This window comes from Equus caballus, chromosome 15, assembly GCF_041296265.1.
Source record: "Equus caballus isolate H_3958 breed thoroughbred chromosome 15, TB-T2T, whole genome shotgun sequence".
Classification (NCBI taxonomy): Eukaryota; Metazoa; Chordata; class Mammalia; order Perissodactyla; family Equidae; genus Equus; species Equus caballus.
The window spans coordinates 55,001,307-55,013,819 of record NC_091698.1 but is presented as its reverse complement, the minus strand read 5'-3'; the positions used below and the strand labels follow the sequence as shown (position 1 = coordinate 55,013,819).

The following is a 12,513-nucleotide window of genomic DNA, read 5'->3' as shown; positions in this document are numbered from 1 at the left end:
ACAAAACACTACTGCTTTTCCTTGCAGTTTCCACTATTATAGCAGACTATGTTAGCATCTACATGGTTTTTCTTGAAGTCATTCAGTATGTGCTTCAGATGACTGCCAGATCAGACTTTTAATAACCTGGCGTATGTCTTTTGGGGGAAAAAAGCACCAACTTGTAATTAGGAAGAGAAAACCCAGACTACTGAATTAGCTAACCAGATTTATTTTCAGATGAATAATCAAATAAGTGCTTCTATTACATCCTATAATAGAGATTTTTTTTTCTTCTAATGCTGAAAGCAGTTTTTTTTTTTTTTAAAGATTTTATTTTTTCCTTTTTCTCTCCAAAGCCCCCCGGTACATAGTTGTGTATTCTTCGTTGTGGGTTCCTCTAGTTGTGGCATGTGGGACGCTGCCTCAGCGTGGTCTGACGAGCAGTGCCATGTCCGCGCCCAGGATTCGAACCAACGAAACACTGGGCCGCCTGCAGCGGAGCGCGCGAACTTAACCACTCGGCCACGGGGCCAGCCCCTGAAAGCAGTTTTTTAGCTGGCAGTTTCCCTCACATATTCCCTTCTTGAGTTGCTTAGGATTTTTCAGTTTTGTAGTTCTGTAATGATTTTAATTTTAATTTAAAAGATAATTTCTTTTAAAAAAATAACTTTTTCAGAATACATTTGGAGGATTTTTTATTCAGTTATTGTACAATAGTGCCAGTGCCCTTTATTGGCGTTGGTTTGTCTGACCCTAAGGGCCATTTTCTTAACCGTTGTGTTATACGGCCTTCCGCTTCGATTGTTCCCAGACCAGAAGTCTGACAGACTAGAAAGATGTGGTAAGTACACTTGTATATCTAAGTTTCACCGGCCATTTGTACAGGCTGTTCATTTTTTATTCTGGCAGTAGTGATTATTTCATTTTGTCTTTAAGTGTTTATCACTTGGGCAGGAATATGAAAACATACATATCTATTTCAAGACTTTCCTAGAAAGCTATTATTGTATTTCTTTAACTTGATATAGTCCTACTATTTCTTGAAATGGAGTTTATAATGTGTCCTTTTGATTTTAGTAACTTATGTACCATTGAATTTATTGCTGCCACAGGGGTTTTTAAATCTCTATGATTTTTCTTTGATCTTATTTGCCAAAGTGGCAAAAGTAATTTTTTTTTGGCAGTGGAATCATTTTTGTCAATCAGTAAATCTAAACATCACTACAAATGATCTGTTTGCTTGCTCCAAGAACATTTTGTGTTCACTCAGAACAGGTTGATAAACTTTTTTTTGAGAGGCCAGATATTTTAGGCTTGACAGCCATACACTTTCTGTCACAAGTACTCAACTTTCTTGTTGTAGCTCAAAAGCAACCACAGACAGTATGTAAACAAATGGGCATTGTTGTCTTTCTAGAAGATTTACCTGTTTCAGTAGAATTGATAGGTCTTAGAAGTCAGAGAGTCCTTACGCACTTATCTAAGGTGAATTACATAGGTGAGGTGGTATATCCCCATTTTCTAGAGAAGGTTTCTGAGACAGGTGAGTGACTTGCTTCAGTCGTAACTAATAAGTGATAAAGTGAAAGCTAAAATAGGTATCACCAGACTTATTTTTTCCAAAAACCATTGATATCAACATTTAGGAGCTTTTGTTAGATTTTCACAATGTTCTATGCCAAGAAAACATGTTGGTTATACAATATGGTAATCAAGAGCATTGATAGGAATATCATTCAGCAATAAGAAGGAAAGAACTTTTGAAACACACAACAAAATGGTTGAATCTCCGAATCATTTACTGAGTGAAATAAGCCAGATAAAAACTTTTTTTTATCATAATGTATGATTCCACTTGTATAAAATCCTAGAAAATTCAAAGTAATCTATAATGACAGCAGATGCCTAGGGATAAGAGTAGAGGGAGGGATGGGTTAGATAACAGAGGGGTGTGTGAAAACTTATAAGAATGATAAAAATGTTTGTTATCTTAATTGTGGCAACGGTTTCATGGGTATATGTATATATATATCTCAAAACTTACAACATTGTATACTTTATGCAGTTTATTGTATATTAGTTATAAAGTTGTAAAAAAAGTGGTCACTGTGAAAATCATTGAAAATACACTTTAATCTGCAAAATTCTTTGAATGCAAATTTATTCTTAAATTAAGAAAAGTTGTAAAGAAAGACGTAAATGATAGTAGAACCTAGGCTGGTAGTAAAATATATTGCCCAGATCCTACAGGAAATATTTTTGTGAGACTGCATTCTTGGTTAGTACTTCTGTCAGCTTCCAGGTGAGTGTTAGTTATGAAATACTCCACTAAATCAAGTTTCCAATTTATAGAATACCGGTAAGCAACAAAGTCAAAGTTATTTTCACATTGCTAACATTGTATAAGCTTGTGAGAGAATTAACTAGGATACCAAGAGGTTGCTTCCTCCAAGAAGAATGACCAAGCTTTTTGAACTCTGGGTGTGTGTGTGTCTGTGTCTGTGTGTGTGTCTGTGTCTGTGTGTGTATGTGTGTGTGTCTATTCATGTACTCCAAAGCAGCTAAATTACTGTCTTTGATTTATGTCATTTAGTGGTTCTCAATTATGGCTGCACATAATAATCACTTGTGGAGCTTTAAAAATTTTCACATTCAAGACATACCTCAGACCAATTAAATAAGAATCTGTGGGGATGGGACCTGGGTATCAGTATTCTTTAAAGCTGGTGATTCCATTATTCATCCAGAGTTTAGAACAACTGTGTTGAAGGTAGCCAAATAATCTAATTTGAAAGGTTAATAGAGCTTAGTATCAAATTTTTACAGTGAGAATTCAGTATATGTTGCCATGTTACTTCTACTTACCATAATTTGTAGAGTGCTTGGGGACCATTTATTCAGGAACCAGAAGTTGTGGTGGACTTTTTTGTTTTCCCCTGCCTATTTAAATTTCTTTCTCCTGCTCATTTTGTCAGTGTTAGTTCTTTCTTTGGTCCAAAAAGTACATTTGACAATCAGCAGCCTATGTGCGTGCATTACCTTCTTTTTAATTAACCACAATATATAATGCCTTTGGGATATGAGGAAACCAAATAGGAAAGTAACTAAGGCAGTACATTTATGGAAATCTGCAGAGCTAGAGAAAATGACTATGTACTACTGGCCAAATTACTTTTCTTGTAGTGAATGTTTTTATCCAACAGAAATAAAAGTTTTGTAATATTAAAACATGAATTCAATTGAAAAGTACACGGAAAATTTTGAGGTGAACATTTCATGTCCAAAGAGAAGAACATCAAATGCTTTACTTGTGCACTTGAGATCCTGTAGTATTTGGTCATAAATCACTGAGGGACCCAAGCCTTGAGGAATGGTGGAATCTGGCTTGTATCTTTAGGAAAGTTTTATTGTTTTGCTTACTTAATTAACATCATTGTTGTGTTTTCCTTTCCTGGGACTTAAATAGAAATTGTCATAGAATGTTTTCTTTTTTTAAACAGTAACTTTTGGGGGGATAATTCGCACGTTCAGTGGAGTATCATTTATGGTTATTTCTTTTATTAAGGCTGAATTTTGGTATTTTATAAAGATGTGTTGGTTTTTCTTTTGTGACTTTTTGTTTTTCAAGATCCAGTAAGACATTTTTTGAGGAAACATTTAGCCACAGCTTCAGTGCTGAACCATATAGTAATAAGTTATTTCTCCCTTCCTCTTCTGAGTTGTTCATTCATAAACATTTAGAGTTACCCTGCCTGTAGAGATCCTGAAATATAAAGCTCTGTTTCTTTATTGCCTTTTTTTTTTAATGGGTAGTGTTATTGTCTTTTCTAGACTAAATTTTAGTGTACCCTAAAACTTCCCTAGTTTGGGGTTGTTTTCAGCAGACATAGGGAAGAAGACAGAATCTACTTTTACTGATCTAATTTTTTTTTTTTTTTTGAGGAAGATTAACCCTGAGCTAACATCTGCTGCCAATCCTCCTGTTTTTGCTGAGGAAGACTGGCCCTGAGCTAGCATCCATGCCCATCTTTCTCTACTTTATATGTGGGATGCCTGCCACAGCATGGCTTGCTAAGTGGTGCCCTGTCCACACCTGGGATCCGAACCAGCAAACCCTGGGTCGCTGAAGTGGAACGTGTGAACTTAACTGCTGTGCCACTGGCCAGCCCCTGATCTAATTTTTTTCTTAATTGAGATCCTAATAGTTTATAACGTTGTGAAATTTTGGTTGTACATTATTGTCTGTCAGTCACCATATGTATGTGCTCCTTTATCCCTTATTCCCACTCCCAGCCCCCTTCCCTTCTGGTAAGCACTAATCTCTTCTCTTTGTCCGTGTATTTGTTTATCTACCACATACGAGTGAAGTCATCCAGTGTTTGTCTTTGTCTGGCTTATTTCGCTTAACATAATAGCCTCAAGGTCCATCCATGTTGTTGCAAATGGGATGATTTTGTCTTTTTTTATGGCTGAGTAGCATTCCATTGTAAGTATATACCACATCTTCTTTATCCAGTCATCAGTCTATGGGCACTTGGGTTGCTTCCACGTCTTGGCTTGCAACTAATACTGCCGTGAACATAGGCATGCATATCTCTTTGAATTGTTGATTTCAAGTTCTTTGGATAAATACCCAGCAGTGGGATAGCTGGGTTGTATGGAATTTCTATTTTTAATTTTTTGAGAAATCTTCATACTGTTTTCCATAGTAGCTGCACCAGTTTTTGCATTCCCACCAGCAGTATCTGAGGGTTCTCTTTTCTCCACAGCCTCTCCAACATGTTCTTTTTTGTCTTGGTAATTATAACCATTCTAACAAGTGTAAGGTGATGTCTCATTTTGATTTGCATTTCCCTAATGATTAGTGATGTTGAACATCTTTTCATGTGCCTGTTGGCCATCTTTATATCTTCTTTGGAAAAATGTCTGTTCATATCCTCTGCCCATTTTTTGATTGGGTTTTCTGTTGTTTTATTTTTGAGTTGTATGAGTTCTTTATATGTTTTGGAGGTTAACCTCTTATCAGATATATGATTTGCAGATATTTTTTCCCAGTTGGGAGTTGTCTTTTCATTTTGTTCATGGTTTCCTTTGCCTTGCAGAAGCTCTTTAGTCTGATGAAGTCCCATTTGTTTATTTTTTTATTTCCCTTGCCCGAGTAGACATGGGATTCGAAAAGATCCTTCTAAGACTGATGTCAAAGAGCATACTGTCTATATTTTCTTCCAGGAGTTTTATGGTTTCACATCTTACCTTCAAGTCTGTGATCCATTTTGAGTTAATTTTGGTGTTTGGTGAAAGATAATGGTGTACTTTCATTCTTCTGCATGTGGCTGTCCAGTTTTCCCAACACCATTTATTGAAGAGACTTTTCTTTCTCTGTTGTATGTTCTTATCTCCTTTGTCAAAGATTAACTGCCCATAGATGTGTGGTTTTATTTCTGGGCTTTCAGTTTTGTTCTGTTGATCTGTGTGTCTGTTCTGTCTGATCTGTTTTGGTGTCAGTACCATGCTGTTTTGATTACTATAGCCTTGTAGTATATTTTGAAGTCAGAGATTGTGGTGCCTCCAGCTTTGTTCTTTTTTCTCAGGATTGCTTTAGCTATTTGAGGTCTCTGGTTGCCCCCTATGAATTTTAGGATTCTTCGTTCTATTTCTGTGAAGAATGTCATTGGGATTCTGATTGAGATTGCATTGAATCTGTAGATTGCTTTAGGTAGTATGGACATTTTAACTATGTTTATTCTTCCAATCCATGTGCGTGGACTATCTTTCCATTTAATTTATGTCATCATCGATTTCTTTCAATAATGTCTTACAGTTTTTGTTGTATAGGTCTTTCACCTCCTAGGTTAAGTTTATTCCTAGATATTTTGTTCCTTTTGTTGCAAATGTAAATAAGATTGTATTCTTGAATTCTCTTTCCGTTAGTGTGTTATTAGAATATAGAAATGCAACTGATTTTCATAAGCTGATTTTGTACCCTGCAACTTTGCTGTAGTTGTTGATTATTTCTGATAGTTTTCCAATGGATTCTTTAGAATTGTCTATATATAAAATCATGTTGTCTGCAAACAGTGAGAGTTTCGCTTCTTCATTTTCAATTTGGATACCTTTTATTTCTTTTTCTTGCCTAATTGTTCTGACCAAAACGTCCAGTACTATGTTGAACAAAAGTAGTGAGAATGGGCACCCCATGTCTTGTTTCTGTTCTCAGAGGAATGGCTTTCAGTTTTTCCCCATTGAGTATGATGTTGGCTGTGGGTCTGTCATTTATGGCCTTTATTATGTTGAGGTACTTTATTTCTGTAGCCATTTTATTGAGAGTTTTTATCAGAAATGGATGTTGGATCTTGTCACATGCTTTCTCTGCATCTATTGAGATGATCACGTGGTTTTTATTCCTTATTTTGTTGATGCGGTATATCACATTGATTGATTTGCGGATGTTGAACCATCCCTGCATCCCTGGTATAAATCCCACTTGGTGATGGTGTATGATCCTTTTGATGTATTGCTGTATTCAGTTTGCCAATATTTTGTTGAGGTTTTTTGCATCTATGTTCATCAGCGATATTGGCCTGTAATTTTCCTTCTTTGTGTTGTCCTTGTCTGAGTTTGGGACCAGGGTGATGTTAATGTGTTAGGAATATTCCATCTTCTTCAGTTTTTTGGGCTAAGTTGAGAAGGATAGATATTAAGTCTTCTTTGAATGTTTGGTGGAATTCTCTAGAGAAGCCATCTGGTCTTGGACTTTTATTTTTTGGAAGGTTCTTGATTACTGTTTCAATCTCTTTACTTGTGACTGCTCTATTCAGATTCTCTGTTTCTTCTTGGTTCAGTTTTGGGAGGTTGTATGAGTCAGAATTTATCCATTTCTTATAGATCGTCCAATTTGTTGGCATATAGTTTTTCATGTTATTCTCTAATAATCCTTAGTATATCTGTGGTATCCACTGTAATTTCTCCCCTTTCATTTCTAATTTTATTTATTTAAGGCTTCTCTCTTTTTCTTCTTAGTGAGTCTGGCTAAGGGCTTGTCAGTTTTGTTTATCTTCTCAAAGAACCACCCCTTAGTTTCACTGATCCTTTCTACTGTTTTGTTTGTTTCAATTTCATTTATTTTTGCTCTAATTTTTATTATTTCCCTCCTTCTGCTAACTTTGGGCTTTGTTTGCTCTTCTTTTTCTAATTCTAATTAGTTGTAGTTTAAGATTGCTTATTGGAGATTTTTCTTGTTGTTAAGTCAGGCCTGAATTGCTATGATTTTCTCTCTTAGGACCACTTCTGCTGCATCCCATGTGAGTTGGTGTCGTGTATTTTCATTTTCGTTTGTCTCTAGATTATTTAGATAGATATTTTTAGTCTTTATTTTCATCCTTTTGTTTGTTTGCTTTTAGTCAGAAAGATTAGCCATGAGCTAACATATGTTTCCAATCTTCCTCTTTTTCTTTTCTGCCCCAAAGCCCCAGTACATAGTTGTATATACTAGTTGTAAGTCATTCTGGTTCTTCCATGAGTGATGCTGCCACAGCATGGCTTGATGAGTGGTGTGTAGGTCCACACCCAGGATCCGAACTGGTGAATGCCCCCCAACCCCACCAAAGTGGAAGTGCACGAACTTAACCACTTGGCCATGTGGCCAGCCCCTCCAGATATTTTTTGGTCTCTCCTTTAATTTCTTCAACGATCCCTTGATTGTTCAGTAGCATGTTGTTTAGTCTCCACATGTTTGTCACTTTCGCAGCTTTTTTCTTGTAGTTCATTTCTAGTTTTGTAGCATTATGGTCGGAAAAGATGCTTGATATGATTTCAGTCATCTTGAATTTATTGTGGCTTGCCTTGTTTCCCAACATATGGTCTATCTTTGAGATTGTTCCATGTGCATTTGAGAAGAATGTCTATTCTGCTGATTTTGGGTGGAGTGTTCTATATATATCTATTAAGTCCATCTGGTCTAGTCTTTCATTTAGTTCCACTGTTTCCTTGTTGATTTTCTGTCTGCTTGATCTAACCATTGATGAAAGTGGAGTGTTAAGGTCCCCTACTTGCATTGTGTTTCTGTTAATATCTCCTTTTAGGTTAATTGATAGTTGCTTTATGTACTTTGGTGCTCCTGTGTTAGGTGCATATATAAGTGTTGTGTCTTCTTGGTGGAGTGTCCCTTTTATCATTATATGCTGCCTCTCTTTGTCTCTCATTGTCTTTTTTGTCTTGAAGTCGATTTTGTCTGATAGAAGTATGGCAACACCTGCTTTCTTTGTTTGCTGTTAGCTTTGAGTATCATCTTCCATCCGTTCACTCTGAGCCTGTGTTTGTCTTTAGAGCTGAGGTGTGTTTCCTGGAGGCAGTGTATTGTTGGATTTATTTTTTTAAACCATCCCGCCATTCTGTGTCTTTTGATTGGCGTATTCAATCCATTTACCTTTAGAGTGATCATTGATATATGAGGGCTTAATGCTGCCATTTTATCACTTGTTTTCCAGTTGTTCTGTATTTCCCTTGTTTCTTGTCCTGTGTATTTCGGACTGCCAGTTCAATTTTATGGCTCTCTATGATGGTTTTCTCAGTTTTCTGTTTATTTATCAGTTATGTCTCTGTTCTGATTTTTTGTTTAGTGGTTACCATGAGGTTTGTATAAAAGATCTCATAGATGAGATAGTCCATTTTCTGATAGCCTCTTATTCCGTTAGTCTAAGAAGATTCCATCCCTTTCCCCTTCCCTTCTGTGTTATTGTTGTTCCCTTGTAAGTTTTGTGTTGTGAGTTTGTGGTTAAAATGAAGTGATTAGGGGCCAGCCTGGTGTAACAGCAGTTGAGTGCACATGTTCCACTTCTCGGCAGCCCAGGGTTCGCCAGTTTGGATCCCAGGTGCAGACATGGTAGTGCTTGGCAAAAGCCATGCTGTGGTAGGCGTCCCACATATGAAGGAGAGGAAGATGGGCATGGATGTTAGCTCAAGGCCAGTCTTCCTCAGCAAAAAGAGGAAGATTGGCAGATGTTAGCTCAGGGCTAATTGTCCTCAAAAAAAAAAAAAAAATGAAGTCATTATATTTATTCTTGATGTTTTCCTTCCCTTTACCTTTAATGCTATGATTAAGTGTTTGCTAATCTGTTTTGATAAGAGAGTTATTTTTTTCTGACTTTGTTGCCTATTTATCTCCTTGCTCAAGGTTTTGTAACCCCCCCTTTTTTTTCCCAGGTATGAGGGCCTTTTTGATCATATCTTGTGTGTGTGTCAGGGCGGGGGGCGGGGTTCTTGTGGTGATGAACTCCCTCAGCATTTGTTTATCTGGGAAGGTTTTTATTTCTCCATCATATCTGATGGATATTTTCGCTGAATAGAGTATTCTTGGCTGAAAGTTTTTGTCTTTCAGAATTTTGAATATATCATTCCACTCTCTCCTAGCCTGTAAGGTTTTTGCTGAGAAATCTGCTGAAAGCCTGATAGAGGTTCCTTTGTAGGTTACTGTATTCTTCCTTGCTGCCCATAATACTTTTTCTTTGTCATTGACTTTTGCCATTTTTACTACTGTATACCTTTGAGAAGGTCTTTTTACATTGATGTTAATTATGAGTACTCTTAGCTTCTTTTACTTGTAATTCCAGCTCTTTCACCAGGTTTGGGAAGTTCTCAGCTATTATTTCTTTGAACAGGCTCTCTGCTCCTTTCCCCTTCCATTCTCCCACTGGAATACCTCTAATCCTATTGTTGCATTTCCTAATTGAGTCTGATATTTCTCAGAGAATTTCTTCATTTGTTTTTAGTCTTAGTTGTCTCTCTTCTGTCTGAAGTATTTCTGCATTCCTATCTTCTAAATTGCTAGTTCTATTCTCCATGATATCAGCTCTTATTTAAGGACTCCAGATTTTTCTTGACCTAATTCATTGTGTTTTTCATCTCCAACATTTCTCATTGGTTTTTGTTTATAGTTTCAGTCTCTTTTGTGAAGAATTCGCTCTGTTCATTAATTTTGTTCCTGGTTTCATTGAACTGTCTTTCTGAGTTCTCTTGTAACTTGCTGAGTTTTTTTATGATAGCTATTTTGAATTCTCTATCATTTAGATTGTAGATTTCTGTGCCTTCAGGCTTGATTTCTGGGTGTTTATCTTTTCCCTTCTGGTCTGGAGTATTAATATATTTCTTCATACTGTTTGATGGGGTGGATTTGTACCTTTGCTTAGTGATAGTATCTGGTCACAGATTCCTCCTGCCAACATTGACAGTGGGGAGGACAGGAGCTGTGTATTCTGAGCCCACTGTGATCCCTGTCAGCTGTGCCTGTCTGAGCCTGGGCCACTTCTTGGGACCCCTGCAGCCCTGTGGGTTCTCCCACTGAATGGCGAAGCAATCACATGGAGGTGCAGGGCTGCTGCCACCTGCTTCCACAGTCCCACCGAGTTGCGCTCCCCGCTCAGGGCTGCAGCAGTACTATGGGCATTCGCAGCAGCCAGGAACTTACTGTGGGCATTCATTGTAGCTGGGAGCTCATTTGCCTGGTCTTGCAGATCTGCTGCCGTCTCCTCGTAGGTCGCACCAGCCGTTGTGCTTGGTGGGCGGGGCCTCTCCACTGGGTCTGAGCCTGGGCTGCTCCCCATGGACTGAGATAGCGGTGTGGGCTCTCCCACTGGATACCACATCTCCCATGATCACGTAGGGGCTCAGGGCTGCCATCACCTGTTCTTGCAGTCATGCCAAGGCATGCTTCCACCCTTGGGACTACAGCAGTGCCATGGGCGCTCCAGCCAGGAGAGCAGTCACATGTGTGTGCAGGGCTGCCATGGGACTGGAGAGTGCTCACCATGTATCTCCACCACCTCCCTCAGGGTAGTCCATCCACCTTCAGATGTATAGCTGCACAGGTCTCTCAGGTGTCCTCATGTGCTGTATGGGTATCTTCCACTGCTCAATGAATGTCCATTTAGTCGTAGTTCAAAGCGGGGGAGACAGAGGGAACATCTTACTCCTCCATGTTGTTCACGTTACCCACTGATCTAATTCTTTTTTGTCCAACTGACCATATGCTCAGTCTTGTCATTTATAAGCAGTTAGATACCAGGGATCACTCTGTAGAGTGATATACTCACTCTAATTTACAGAATCAAGACATGTTAGACTCTGGATTAAAAGACCAGCATTTGTCTGAAGCGTAGGTAAACACCTAATCTCAAAGGAAAATATTCACTTACTTTTAATTTCCACAATTACCTCTAAAACTAAATACACTGATCTGCTTGTATAATTCTGGCTGGTAACGAGTAAAAACCTGCTAAAACCTATGATTAATAATTTATGCTGAACTCTGTCATGCAGCATTATAGCTTCACAAGCCTGAGTATTGCCACCGTAACTCCCTGCTTTGTGTCATAGGAGAAGCAAAGTTTAAAACACACATATGAACACATGCATGCACTCTCTCATTCTCTTCCCTTTTTACATACATACATACATTTGTATGTATATGTATAAATATATGGAGAAATTTGTAAGGATGAGATATGGAGAATAAATAAAATGATGTTTCATTTTATCAACACTCAGGCACCATTGTGAGATCATGTCACCTTACTCAAAATAGCTATGGAGGGGAGATTAGATATCTTATTTGGTATATAACCTGTAGTGCTTGGCCTATTTCTGATAATTCTTGTGTTTAAGGTTGATTTTCACTTTTAAACAGTGTGATAAAGGAAAGCCTCCAGAGAAATTAGTGAAACTAATAAACAACCACCCTTTGTCAGTAGGGCTTGATGAAATTTAAGAGCTTAAGGATACGTAAATCAGTTTAGAATGTGTTTTTTAAAGTAAAGGAATTTTCCATTTTATATTTTATATCAGGTTTAGCACATGGGGTTTATTTAAACTTTAATTTTGAATGGGTGAACCCTTTTTTGTAGCTCTAAGATGTGTTTCCTAATAGTTTTTTTCTACAGTTTTGGTCCTGAACTTACAGTTCCAAGATGTAATTTATACAAGACAATGCCTGAAGTCTATAACAACACAGAAAAGAAAAATAATAAGAAATTTGGTCCCCCTCAAAAGCCATTGTGATTTGTATTGCATTCATGTTTGCCGAAAAGCACACAAGGAGATCCAAAACTTAGTAGTTAAATCCTGACTAACTCTGAGTTAACTGTTTACAAAAATACCTTGTATGAAAGGAAATGTTTTAGAAAAAAGAAAAAGATGCTAAAAGACACTTACATTAAGATCGCTAATTAGAATGGGAAGAATAGGTAATATGCAAAGAATGGGTAATAGATAGTAGGGGAAATAATGTAAGTTTAAAGTGGTCATCTAGTTTTGAAAGAATTGAAATCAGAATTATTCAGTATTTGATAATTTACCAGTTAAAAAGTAGACCTTTTGGGGGATGTTAAAAAAGAATTGTGTGATAACAAGAAGTATTTAATAGTTTTAACATATTAAAGATTAGACTGCTCTACTGTTAATATAGTACTTGGTTTTCTTAGCCAAGTGTTTGTTCAAAAATTTATATAATGTTGTTGCACTTACTTTGGTTTTACAGAA

At 37.3% G+C, this 12,513-nt stretch overlaps 1 protein-coding gene across 3 annotated transcripts in view; it reads left to right on the top strand.

The window, feature by feature from the left end:
* COMMD1 (copper metabolism domain containing 1) overlaps nucleotides 1-12,513 on the top strand; it is a 226,118-nt gene that overhangs the window by 63,755 nt on the left and 149,850 nt on the right. The window lies entirely within an intron of this gene.